The 12103-nt window shown below is 52.2% G+C and overlaps 1 protein-coding gene across 1 annotated transcript in view; it reads left to right on the forward strand.

Moving 5' to 3' along the window:
* Positions 1-12103, forward strand: part of PKP1 (plakophilin 1) — a 51572-nt gene that overhangs the window by 19433 nt on the left and 20036 nt on the right. The gene's annotated exons all lie outside the window — the stretch shown is intronic.

The following is a 12103-nucleotide window of genomic DNA, read 5'->3' on the forward strand; positions in this document are numbered from 1 at the left end:
TTTCTGGGGATTTTGTTTCTCTTGGTTTTGTTTTTTGGTTTTTTTGTTTTGTTTGTTTTGTTTTGTTCTTTGGTCCTGACAAGAACTAATCTACTCAACCACCAAGTCTTTAAAGTCCAAACAGTGTAGTTAAAAACAACTAAAGGAGGAAACAACAGCATAAGAGAGGATGTAATTAAGTGCTATTGTGTACAGCACAAGCCAACTTAAACCTCTCCAGGCCTCAGTCTCCTCATCTGTAAGTGGCAGGGGGGGACCAGGTGATCTACGAGCCTCCTTCCCCAGCTCCAGACCCAGTTCCCAGGAGGAGACAGAGGTTTGGGCACAGGCCTCCCATGGGGTTAGCAGGCAGGGGAGAGAGCTTGCGAGGCCGCCACTGCCCCGCCCCTTCACCCACAGTCCTCTCTTACGGGGGGGGGGGGGGAAATAACTCGGTCCTCAGCACCCCTGCCTTTTAACAATCCCTTGAATTAGTGCAGCATTTTGAATTTACACAAAAGGCTCATGTTTTTATTTCCCCACTTGATCCTTCAGTCTTTGTGAGATCAGTAGGTGAACCGGGTATTATTATTCTGATTTATGTGCAGGGAAATCAAGCTGCAGAAAAGTGCAGGGACTTGCCCGGTACCTCACAGGTAGACTTGGCAGAACCGAGTCCAGGGCCCAATGGGCCGGAGTGAGTCAGGATCTCTCCTGCTAGGCGAGCTCTGCAAATGCGCCCGAGCCAGGAAGCGGCAGGGACATGATGGAGGGCCATGAAAACAAAGCCCTGGGTAGATATTCTGTTACCTCTTTTCTGGTTTGAGAGTTTTCTTTTTGTCACAGAGCTCAGGAGACAAATGCAGCAGCATTTCCCAAGTGGGTGGAAGAGCCGTCCCCACCCTTCATGAGGGTGAGGCTCAGCATTCTCCCCCAGGGCCCTGGCAAGTCTCTACGGAGGCCTTCCTGCCCCAGGAGAGCAAACTCAGCTAAAAAACACAATCCAATCAGGTGGGGGGTGGAGGTGGGAGGTAGAGACACAGCCGGGGAGAGAAGCAGCTTTGGGGCCCTAGACCCCCAGCCCCTCCCCTCCTACTCATCGGCAGGGCACACAAGGGTGCGGCCTGAAGGGGGTGAAGGTGGGATTGGTGGGGTTTGTCCGTTCCCAAGCCCTGAGCAAGACTGGGAAGGAGGCCGCTTGTGACTTCAGTGAGGGCTGAATCATAGAATGCCAAAGTCCGAAGAAGCCTTATAGGGCACACCGTAGCTGGGGAAATAGGATCAGAGACGTGAGGTGACTCCCCAAGGCTGCACAGCTAAACAGAGAAGAACCAGGACCGGTGTCCCGATCTCCCAACTCCTTGCCCAGAGCACCTTGTCACACTGTTACATCTGGATACCCTTGTCACTGTGTGCAACAGTGTGTCCCAAACCTCAGTCACTTGCAGTCTGCTCTCACAATTTCTATGAAATTATCAACCAACTCTTATTTACTTATTTTTAATGTACTTACCTTTAATTTTCAAAAGGAATTTTGAAGGGAGAATTTATATCACTAACTCAAAAGTAAAAAAAAAAACAAAAAAAACCAGTATTCTTTTCCATAGATGAAGGCTAACCATAACTTATAACCAGTAATAATAAAAAGAATTAAAACAAATCATCATTTAATTCTATCCAGATGAAGCTTTTGTTCTCTCTCTCTCTCTCTCTCTCTCTCTCTCTCTCTCTCTCTCTTTTTTCTTTCTGCTCAGAAAGGGAGGCTGGCAAGTATTAAAGAAACATACTGGGGGCGCCTGGGTGGCTCAGTCGGTTGAGCATCCGACTTCGGCTCAGGTCATGATCTCGCGGTCCGTGAGTTCGAGCCCCACGTCGGGCTCTGTGCTGACGGCTCGGAGCCTGGAGCCTGTTTCGGATTCTGTGTCTCCCTCTCTCTGACCCTCCCCTATTCATGCTCTGTCTCTCTCTGTCTCAAAAATAAATAAATGTTAAAAAAAAAAAAAAAAAGAAACATACTGGCACCAACCTAGACTTTCTCCTCGTGGTAACCAAATGGAAAAAGGAAGAGCTTTCTATATGCTTCAGTGTTAGTTACTACTGTGCCTTATCACCAGTGGTGTGTGACCTACCCTAGGGGAGATTCTGGGTCACAAACTCATCATTCAGGATAATTTTCCTAAAGCTGGTTCAGCAGGTCAGGTAAAGCCGAAAGCCAAGAAGAAAAACAACAAAGTGGAGCCCCTCCCCAAGATGCATGACCGAATAGTTGTGTTTTTTTTAATTTTTTTTTTTTAACATTTATTCCAGAGAGAGACAGAGCATGAACGGGGGAAGGTCAGAGAGAGAGGGAGACACAGAATCCGAAACAGGCTCCAGGCTCTGAGCTGTCAGCACAGAGCCCGATGCGGGGCTCAAACTCACGGACTGTGAGATCATGACCTGAGCCGAAGTTGGACGCCCAACCGACTGAGCCACCCAGGCACCCCTGTTTTTTTTTTTTTTAACAGAGCATTTAAAGATAATTTTTTTTAACCTTTTGAACCCCCCCGCCACTCATCCATTTCTCCAGCCCCCACCCCCACCCCCTCTTCAGCCACTGGCCTGCTCTCTGTATCTAATAAGCCTGGTTTTTGTGTTTTTGTTTTTGGGTTTATGGGTTTGGCAGGGGAGGGGGGATTTAGATTCCACATAGAAGAGAGATCATGTGATACTTGTCTTTCTCTGACTTATTTATCTTAGCATAATGCCCCTAAGGTCCATCCATAGTGTCGCGAATGACAAGATTTGATTCTTTTTATGGTTTAATAATGTTCCAGGGTGGGGCGCCTGGGTGGCTCAGTCGGTTGGGCGTCCAACTTCGGCTCAGGTCATGATCTCGCGGTCCGTGGGTTCAAGCCCCGCGTCGGGGTCTGTGCTGACAGCTCGGAGCCTGGAGCCTGTTTCGGATTCTGTGTCTCCCTCTCTCTCTGACCTTCCCCCATTCATGGTCTGTCTCTCTCTCTCTGTCTCAAAAATGAATAAACGTTAAAAAAAAAAATTAAAAAAAAATAATGTTCCAGGGTGTGCATATACACACCACTATTTCTTTATCCATTCATCCATTGGTGGACCCTTCGGTTGTTCCCATGTCTTGGCTGTCGTGAATAACTGGGCAGGGAACATAGGAGTGCAGGTATCTTTTCAAGTTAGTGTTTTCATTTTCTTTGGGAAAATGCCCCAAAGTAGATACACTAGTTCTGTTGTTAATTATTGAAGGAAACTCCATCTTGTTTTCCACGGTGGCTGCACCAGTTTGCATTCCCGCCAACAGGGCACGAGGGCCCCCTTTTTCTTTGGGCCCTCACCAACACTTGCTATTTCACGTTTTTCTAGCCATTCTGGCAGGTGGGAGGTGTTATCTCATTGTGGTTTTCATTTAAATTTCCCTGACAACTAATGATGTTGAGCACCTTTTCATGTACCTGTTCACCATTCGTATGTCTTCGTTTGGGAAAATGTCTATTCGGGTCTGCCCATCTTTAAATCAGATTGGTTTTTTTTGTTTTGTTATGTTGCTATTGAGTTGTATGACTTCTTTATATATTTTGGGTATTAACCCTTTATCAGATATATGATTTGCAAGTATTTTCTCCCATTTGGTGGGTTGCCTTTTTATTTTGCTGATGGTTTCCTGTGCTGTGCAGAAGGGCTTAGTATGATGTAGTCCCCTTCTTTGCTTCGTTTGCTTTGATGTCGGATTCAAAAAACCCTCACCAAGTCAAGGAGCTTACTGACAATGTTTTCTTCTAGGAGTTTTATGATTTCAGGGAAACATGATGTTTCTGACTGTCTACAGCTCTCTGACCTAATTGGTGGCCTGCTGAGTGCTGAGTTCTGTGGGGTTGCTCTCTGGGGCCAACCTGGGAAGTGTCCACATGAAATCCTGGGCCTCTTCCACACCTGCCTGCAGCCCTCATCAGCTCTTAGAGGCCCCACGATGCTGGGGGCAAAGTGGAGATGCTGTGGGAGGAAGCCTGGGGAGAGTTGGGGAGCTCAGGGCTAGCTAGTGACCCAGCCCTCTCTTCTCTTGCCTCTTGACTGCCCCCGAGGCTTGGAGCATGGTGGCCCAATTCCCTGAGCATGAAGAAGTTCAGCAACCCTTGGCTAATTCCAGGAACTCCAGGCCCAGCCTCAGTCACCAGTCTTGACATGACTCCCTGCTTTCCCAGCCCAATTTGTGTGTGCTCAGTGATGCATTTGGAGCAAGGTGTGGTTGCAAGGGAACCAAACAGTCACTGTTCTGCACCTTCACACTTGTGTCCCGGTCAAGACAGACCAGTTGCCATGACCATGGGGTCTCCTTGCCCACAAGTGTCCCTTGGAACAGAAGGTCTTGTGGCCCAAGTCTTTGGGCAGTAAGGTTGTGTCACACAGCTGAGCAGCTACCCTCCCTAAATGTCTCTAAGCATCGCTCACAATGGGCCAAAAGCTGGGGGCAGGTATTTCCTATGTTTGCAACCCCTGGGGAAGGAGTTTTCTAGGAGCCAGCAACTAGCCAGAGAGGCAGGTAGAGTTTCTGCAGAGCACCCCTGAGCTGCAGGGGCTCCTTGCCATTTACACTTCCTTTGTGTCACCAGACTCTGGTGGCAGAGTGGTTGGAGGACAAACACCAGGAGGGAGGTTGGAGACCTGAGTCCGGGTCCCCAGCTTAGTTGTGTGGTCTTAGCCAAGCCTCGAGTTCTGTGAGCTTCCTACATGCTCACAGAGAGCACAAGGATGCGGCCGTCTGCCCTGACATTTCACTGGCAAAGCAGGAGACCAGAACGCTGTCCAACAGGAGTCTCCAACAAGATGCTGAATGGGGAAGCTCTTTCCACACTGTAAAGCACCATGCCTGCTAAGGTGTTTTTACATTATGTTCAAGGAACTTCCAAAGACCCTCCCTCACGTGCTCGCTTCGGCAGCACATATACAAAGACCCTCCCTCCCTGGGTCCCCTGCCAGCAAAGTGATGTGTGTCCCAGGTAGGCAGGTGTGCATATGGGAGTGTGTGTGCATACATGCACACGGGCTCCCCTTCCAAAGTGGGACACAAGCCCTGGGGGATCCAGCCCCCTTTCAGGTGAAATTCTGTCCCTCCTTTCAGGTGAAATTCTTGACTATCTCATCAGTGGGAGTAGTTTCCTTCCACTGTTGGTGTTTCCGGGGAGCTCTGCTCTGGGCAAAGTAAGCATCTGTCCCTGAGGATGTTCCCACCTCATGGCCTCTGGCCCTCTTCTTATGTCTGGAAGCACCTCCAGGCCTGGTGTATGTATGGGATCATTAAGGGGGCCACCGAGCCTCCCCCCAGGCTTCCCAGCACAGTGTTGGGGGTGGGTGGCTTGGTAGGATCTTCCTGACCCTCAAGTATGCTCATCCAGGAACTGGTGTATCCTCTGAGATTCCAGGAGTTAGTTCAAGTTCGAACTTTATAAGGCTCCTTCCCAGGATGAACAGTTACTGGGACAATGGAATCAGCCTCTGGGCTCAAAAGGCAGAAGCTGTGACCACAGAACATGGGACTCCTGGAGGGCAGAATAGTCATGCCTCAGACTTGTCCGAGCCCATGTAAGAGAGGTGGCAAGATTCAGGGGTCCCTGGCCCCCGGGCCTGTGAGACCTGTGTCTCAGGTGGTAATCACCTGCCAGGGATTTCCTTTCCCAGATCTAACATGTGAAACTTTAGGTCCTTGCTCCCCAAACCCATCCTGGGAGTTCCAGGAGCTAAAAAAACAAAAAACAAAAAACAAAAACCACTGCTCAGACGTGAAGGGGGAGAGGTGCCAGAGAAGATTTTCAGAAAATCCGCTTTTTCCCACAGTCGAGCCGTTCAGCCAGGAGCAGGATGCGGAAACGGAGCTGGGTGCTGGAGCTGACACGGTTGTCTGTTCCGACAGCAGATGGTACTGAGGGCCAGATCTCAGCGAGGTGCTGGGGTACACAAGCGTGTTTGGGCGTCCCGCTGCCCAGTAGCACCAGGAGCTGCGGTGGGCCTCCCCTCCCCCCAGCCCGAGACACAGACTTGGAGCATGGAGCCCAAGAGGGCAGGTGCTTTTTTCACCGGAGTGGTGAGCTCCCTGGAGAGAGAGAGCAGCACCATCTTGAAAGACCCACAAGCCACAGCCTGGAGTTTCATAGGATCTTTTCTAGCTGGGCTGCAGTTGTCCAGAAAACTTGTTCTGAATTACCCACATTTCCCACTACTGCCCAGATTGATGCGGGCTCAGAGTTTCCACCTGTTAAAGGTCACAAGGGACACTAACTGTTATTAGCCAGCTCTCTGATGAACTCTGTCCTCATGGGACGGGCGTCAAAACTTTCGTGGGTTGTTTTGTTTTGTTTTGTTTTTACACTTAAAAAATTCAGGCAATAGAAGATGGCCAACACGTGACATCAGGCCGCCTCAGATTCCTGTTGTGCCTCCCCTGACTGGGTAGACAGGGAGCTGGTCATCCGTCAGGCTCTGCCCTTCAGTTTGCAAACTGGGGTTCCCTCCTGAGTAGGCACTTCTGGTCTCAGGGTGCTGCGGATGGAATCGTGGAGCAGCTCTTCCCTGCCCTTGAGGACCCCACAACAGGGGCCCACCCACCACAGCCTCCTCCAAACAGAATGAGTTTGCTCTTTGCCCAGACGTCAGGGCTGCTGAGTGAAAGGGGGTGGGGGGGCTGCTCTGCTCTCCACGTGCCACACAAAGTCACATGCCCCAGAAAGGAAGGAAGACCAGCCCGGGGTGGGACCGTCTGCTCCTCACCAGAGAGGGAGCGGAGCCCAGGGGGAGACAGGGACTGGCACTCCTCCTGCTGAAGTCCCACCTTTGGTGACTCAGGCCCAGTGGCTCTCAGTGACTCAAACTGCTGAATAAGCAGCCACCTCTACCCCCTGCACGGGGGGAACTCCCCATGCCCTGGGGCCCTGATTGTCCCCTCCTGGGCAGCCCATGATGGGAGAGGACTTGCGCCTTCCAGACCCCCAGAAAAGTAGAGCAGAGCTGCCACACAGCATGTGAAGGCCCCTCCGGCCACCCTGCGACAGGCCAGCCACGCCAGTACCGTTTTATCTCCCGGGAGGACGAAAGAGAGCTATGACATGTCTTCTACACCAGGGCCCTCAAACGGGCACTGACAGGGGGGTAGTAGGTACAAGGGAAGTGGCGAATGGGATCTGTCCTCAAGGCATTTCCAATGAAGGTCTTTCCCAGGAGGGCTTCGCCAAGCCCAAGAGGCACGGAGACCCCATGAAACCGTGTGCGTGCGCTCGCTCTCATGAGAAGGGCGTTGGAGATCACGTTGCCGAAGGTGGCCCTGCTGGGCACTCTGCTGGGTTCGTGACTGGGCAGGGAAGAGCAGGGTGCGTCCTGCTGGAGAGCCGGTTCGGCCGGTCCCACCTTGCTAGCAGAAGCGTGGTTTCAAAATGGGCTAATAGCTGGGGACACAGACACTCTTTTCATCTTGGTCTGCCCAGCACATGCCTGGCTCCCAAGGAGTCAGCAGCTTCTGTCTGATCAGCCTGAGCTGGAATAGAACTCTCTAGGCTCAACCCACCAGCTAATATCGCCCAGGTCACAAGGTAAAGGGAAGAATCCTGGACCCCTTCAGCCTGAACCCATGCGGGGCCACCCTCATAGACTGGCTTGCTTCATCTGGAACCCTCCTGCCTTCCTAGCAGCTCATTTAGTTGTTGAGGCTCTCCTGCACCCACGGGAGTGTGGGAATTCCAGTACAACAGCCCAAATTTCCATCCCCAGCACAAAGTCCCATGGCAAGTCACAACTCCTCTGGGCACTTGCAGTGAGCCCAGCCCTGTTCTAGGCACAGTAATTTGGGGGAAATGACAGAGACCATTAGCAACTAGAGAAAACACAAGGTCACAGTCAACAGGGTGTGCAGATGACAGTTTGGAGACAAGGCCTTGGAGAAACATAGGATTTGGCTGGAGGGGCAAGGAAGCTATGCAGGATAGAGAAGAGGTTGAGCAGAAGCAGGATGTGGTCAATGTCACCAGACAGTGTAAGGGGGTGTGTTGGGGAGGGGAAGAGGTGACCAAAGAGACAAGGGCCAGGCTGGTGATTTTGTCTTGCAAGAAGCAGAGAGACACTGTGGGCTTGTCAAGCAAGGAAAGCTTTGTCTGAGGAAGGTCAAGTGGATGGCACCACCAGGAAGGCACCAGAACCCCAGGGGCTGGGTTAGGGGCTGGCAAGAGGAGCTAGAATTGTCCGTTTGTGAGCTGAAGCTTGTCAGGGCCACAGTCTGGGCAGTGGGAGTGGAAAGGGAGGAGTCAGAAATGATTCTCAGTTGGAAGGACAAAATGATGCCATCTCTTCTTGAATGGTTAGTCACTCTCATGTCCAATGATCTTGGGCCAACAGGAGCTCTTTCAGTTCAGGGGTCTTTTTGGACTGAATGGAACTCTCAAGGGAAAGCTGACTATATTCAGTTCTTTGAGACCCTGGATCTTGGGCTCTATTAGTCTAGTCATCTTCTAGGACTCAGTTTCATTGCCTGAAAAATGAAGGGGTTGGCTTCTGAGCACTTCCTGGTATAAGGGGGAACAGGAAGAGGGGCTGGGGAGCATTCAGCAGGACATAGAATTCCACTCTTCTCCAAGAAGGAAGGGGAGAAGAAAAGAAAGGTGGGTTAGTTACAAGACCTAAGTCATTAACACAAGGGGGAGCAGAGCAGGGCCTGGCTAGGAGAGGCTCCTTGCTAAGAGCAGCTCTCTCTAGCCCACCTGGAAGGTGGTTCCACGAGTTGACCTCCCCAGAGCCCCATTGGTCTTCCAGGTGGAGAAGCTTATCTGTCTGGACACAGCCTGGTCTTCCCCCTGGCTGTCCAGCCCAGCCTGTTCTCTGGTTGAGGGTCAGCTCTGCCCCCAGAAAGTCGAGTTACTAGCCACTGGAATGTTCTGATGCATGGACCATCCCACCTGAGGCTGGAGTTTCCCAAGGAAGCATGAGATAACCAGACAAGGAGTGTGTGTGTGTGTGTGTGTGTGTGTGTGTGTGTGTGTCTCACTGTCCTTTGTATTCAAAGCAGAGGACGCTGCCAGAAGATCGCTATCTGAGTGTGGGGTGTGCCTGGGTAGGGAAGCTCTCCCACCTGCCGTGGGCACGTGAGTACACACTGCCCTCGTATTCCATTCCGGCTGCAGGTGCTTGCTCAGGATCTGAAAGGGTGGGTTTGGAAACGTGTGGGGCATTCTTGCTAGTCACAATGGCTGCAAGGCGTACTGACACTTAGGGCCTGGGGGCCAGAGGCAGCTAAACACCTGTAATACTTGGGACAACCTGCACAATGAAGAATTGTCCTGCCCCAAATGCCGACAGCACCCACGTAAAGAAACACTGCGTCATCCCTACATAAGGTCATACAGGCAGACCACACTCCTTTGTTTTTCTGAAACCTATTGAGGCCTATTCTGTGGCCATTGGGTGAGACTAGCATGGGTTCTAAATACTAGTGGGTACCCCTACCCGGGGCTGGAGCTGGCCTGGGTTCATCCCCCTCATGTGCCAACCTGGTCGCTCCTTTAGGTATGGCTTGGGTGATGTAAACCCTCAACCAGGTCCTACAGGCCACCAGTCTGTGTCTAGCCTGAGCATCAGAGGGATACAGATGGCCCTACTAAACAAACATTTATGTCATGCACTGTCCTAAGCACTTCAGAAACACTCATTCACTGAATTCTCCCAACACTGGGTACAATTATGATCCCAGTTTGACAGATGTAAAAAAAACTGAGGCATGGTGGGTTTAAGTAACTTGGCCGAGGCCACGCATCGAGCAATTGACATGGCCAGGACTCGGCCCAGGCCGTGTGGCTCCAGACTCTGTGTTCTTGACCACCGAGTCCCCCTCTGCCCGGTGAGCTAGAGGAATGCACCTGGAGTCCCAAGGTCTCGTCCTGATAGGCAGAAAAGGGAAAGGTCACAGGCCATCTGTGCCCAGAAAACTGGTGATAGCCGGCCTTGTCTGAGCCCAGAGGGGTAAATGCAGACTCCCTGTGGTGCTAGGGCAGAAAAGGGCCTGGCTGAGAGGAAGCTCGGCTCCCACTTGTCAAAGTGATGATGACGGGAGAGTCACCCACAGCTCTTCTCAGCCACCAGCAGAAGCACAGCAGCCAGCAGCCCTGATACAAGAGCTGGGGTGGGGCTCCCAGGAATGGGTGACGCCACTGGGATGTAGCTGCGGGGGGCGGGGCAGGAAATTCGGTCCCACGGGGACAGCACTGCCTTCTCCACCACGCCCGACCCCTGCGGGCACATCCAACCCTACTCCCCGTGGGCAGCCCACCCTCACCAAGACTTGGCAGGGCTGCCCCTCCTCCTTTTCCCAGCCCGGGAGAGCAAAGCCCAAAGCCTCTGTCAGGCTTCATCAGCGTGATCACATTTCTGCTGGGTTTGGTCCAGGATGAGTGTTTGGATTCCTCAGGTATCTGAGATGACGTCCAGGAGTGTCATTTACTGAGAACAAGAGAGTTCCTTGTTGCATTTCCATTTAAGGCTTAGCCTGCCTCCAAGGTGCCATCATCACCTCCCTGCATCCTGGGAGAATGAAGATGAGAGGGGTGTGGCCATTGGCCTAAAGCAGGGGAGGCCTAATTGCATATTTTGCAGGCAAAGTCTACAAGGTGCTACAAAATGAGAGTTCCGAGTTCCCGTCAAAAACGCTCATCACTTCTCTTCCCTCTGCCTGTTATTGTTCATTTATGCCTCCCCGGCACCTGTTCCCTTTGGGGTAGGTTGGTTTGACCCAGTTTGAGGAGGAAAATTGTGCCCACCGGAGTGCCCAGCTGAGCATGTGGGTGGAGCTGATGAGAGCACCGTTGTGAAGGTTAAAAGTTTGTGGCTTGTGACTTTTGTGTTTTTTAATTTAAATATACGAAATTTATTGTCAAATTGGTTTCCATACAACACCCAGTGCTCATCCCAAAAGATGCCCTCTTCAATACCCATCACCTCCCCTCCCCTCCCTCCCACCCCCCGTCTTGTGACTTTTGGATGCCACCCCTTACTGGGACCTCAACCCATGGGTGGCTTCCTGCTGAGAGTCTCCCTGCAGAGACGAAAGGGCACTGGCCAAGAGAAGTCCCCTCCCCAGCCTTGTGTGGCTAGACGTGGTGTGGAGGAGAATAACCCAATTGCCCAACCACCTCTGCCACACACACACACACACACACACACACTCATGGGGTGGGGCAGGCAGGCTCTGGGCTGCTAGACTTGGCCTTGGCTCATCCCAGCAAAGGTGAGATCCAAGTCAGCACCTGTGTGGAGACATTTTATCAGGCTCGGTGTTATCCTCTAGTCTGAGAACAAGTCAGAGCAGGCAGGCCCACTGGCCTGTGAGCTCCTGGGAAAGTCCCCCTCGAACAGATCTGCTCCGAGCTCATTCCCACCAAACCTTCAGCTTTGCAGGCTCTTCCCAGGGAAGCTGGATCCCTGAGCAAGCTCACACAGAGCCCTGGGGGTCGTTTCATTACCGTAAGTTTTCCTGTTGGATTGAGCCTCTGCCCAGCCTCTCCCCACTGCAAGCCGGACAACGAAGCCCAGGAGGTCCCCTTGCGCCCCACCCTAAGCCCCTGGCCTGCCTCCCTGTGCGCAGGCACTCTTGTAAAAGGTGGCGCAGGAGCAGAAGTATTTTCTCTCTTTGGCCTGTGAGGGGTTCCCCCGGAGGGCCCGTTACCATTTGCTTCTTGCCCTGGCAGAGGGGAGGCAACGTGAGGAGTTCAGCAGAGAAATAACAGTGGAAAACATCCCTGGCCAGAATAGGAGAGATTTCCCCACCCTGAGTGCAAGTGGCCAAGCAAGGCTGGCTGTGTTGGAAGCTGCGGTGTCTGGGAATGGCACGAGGTGACAGGGCGAGGGTGTAGGGACTGGGCTTCAGTCCAGGGTTGCCCTTCCCTCACTGAGTTCTTCTGTGCCTCTGACTCCCCACCTGGACAAGGCCGTGGAGGGCTGGGTAGGTGGCTACAACCCACTGTAGGACGTACATCTTACATCGCAGCCCAGCACCCACGTGCTGTGTCACAACACGACGCGTGTCTCTACTCCCTGCATTGCACTCGGAGAGCTTACATTCCAGTATATACTAGTCTATTCCATTTTTTTT

The sequence above is a fragment of the Panthera onca genome, chromosome F1 (assembly GCF_046562875.1).
Source record: "Panthera onca isolate mPanOnc1 chromosome F1, mPanOnc1 haplotype 2, whole genome shotgun sequence".
Taxonomy (NCBI): domain Eukaryota; kingdom Metazoa; phylum Chordata; class Mammalia; order Carnivora; family Felidae; genus Panthera; species Panthera onca.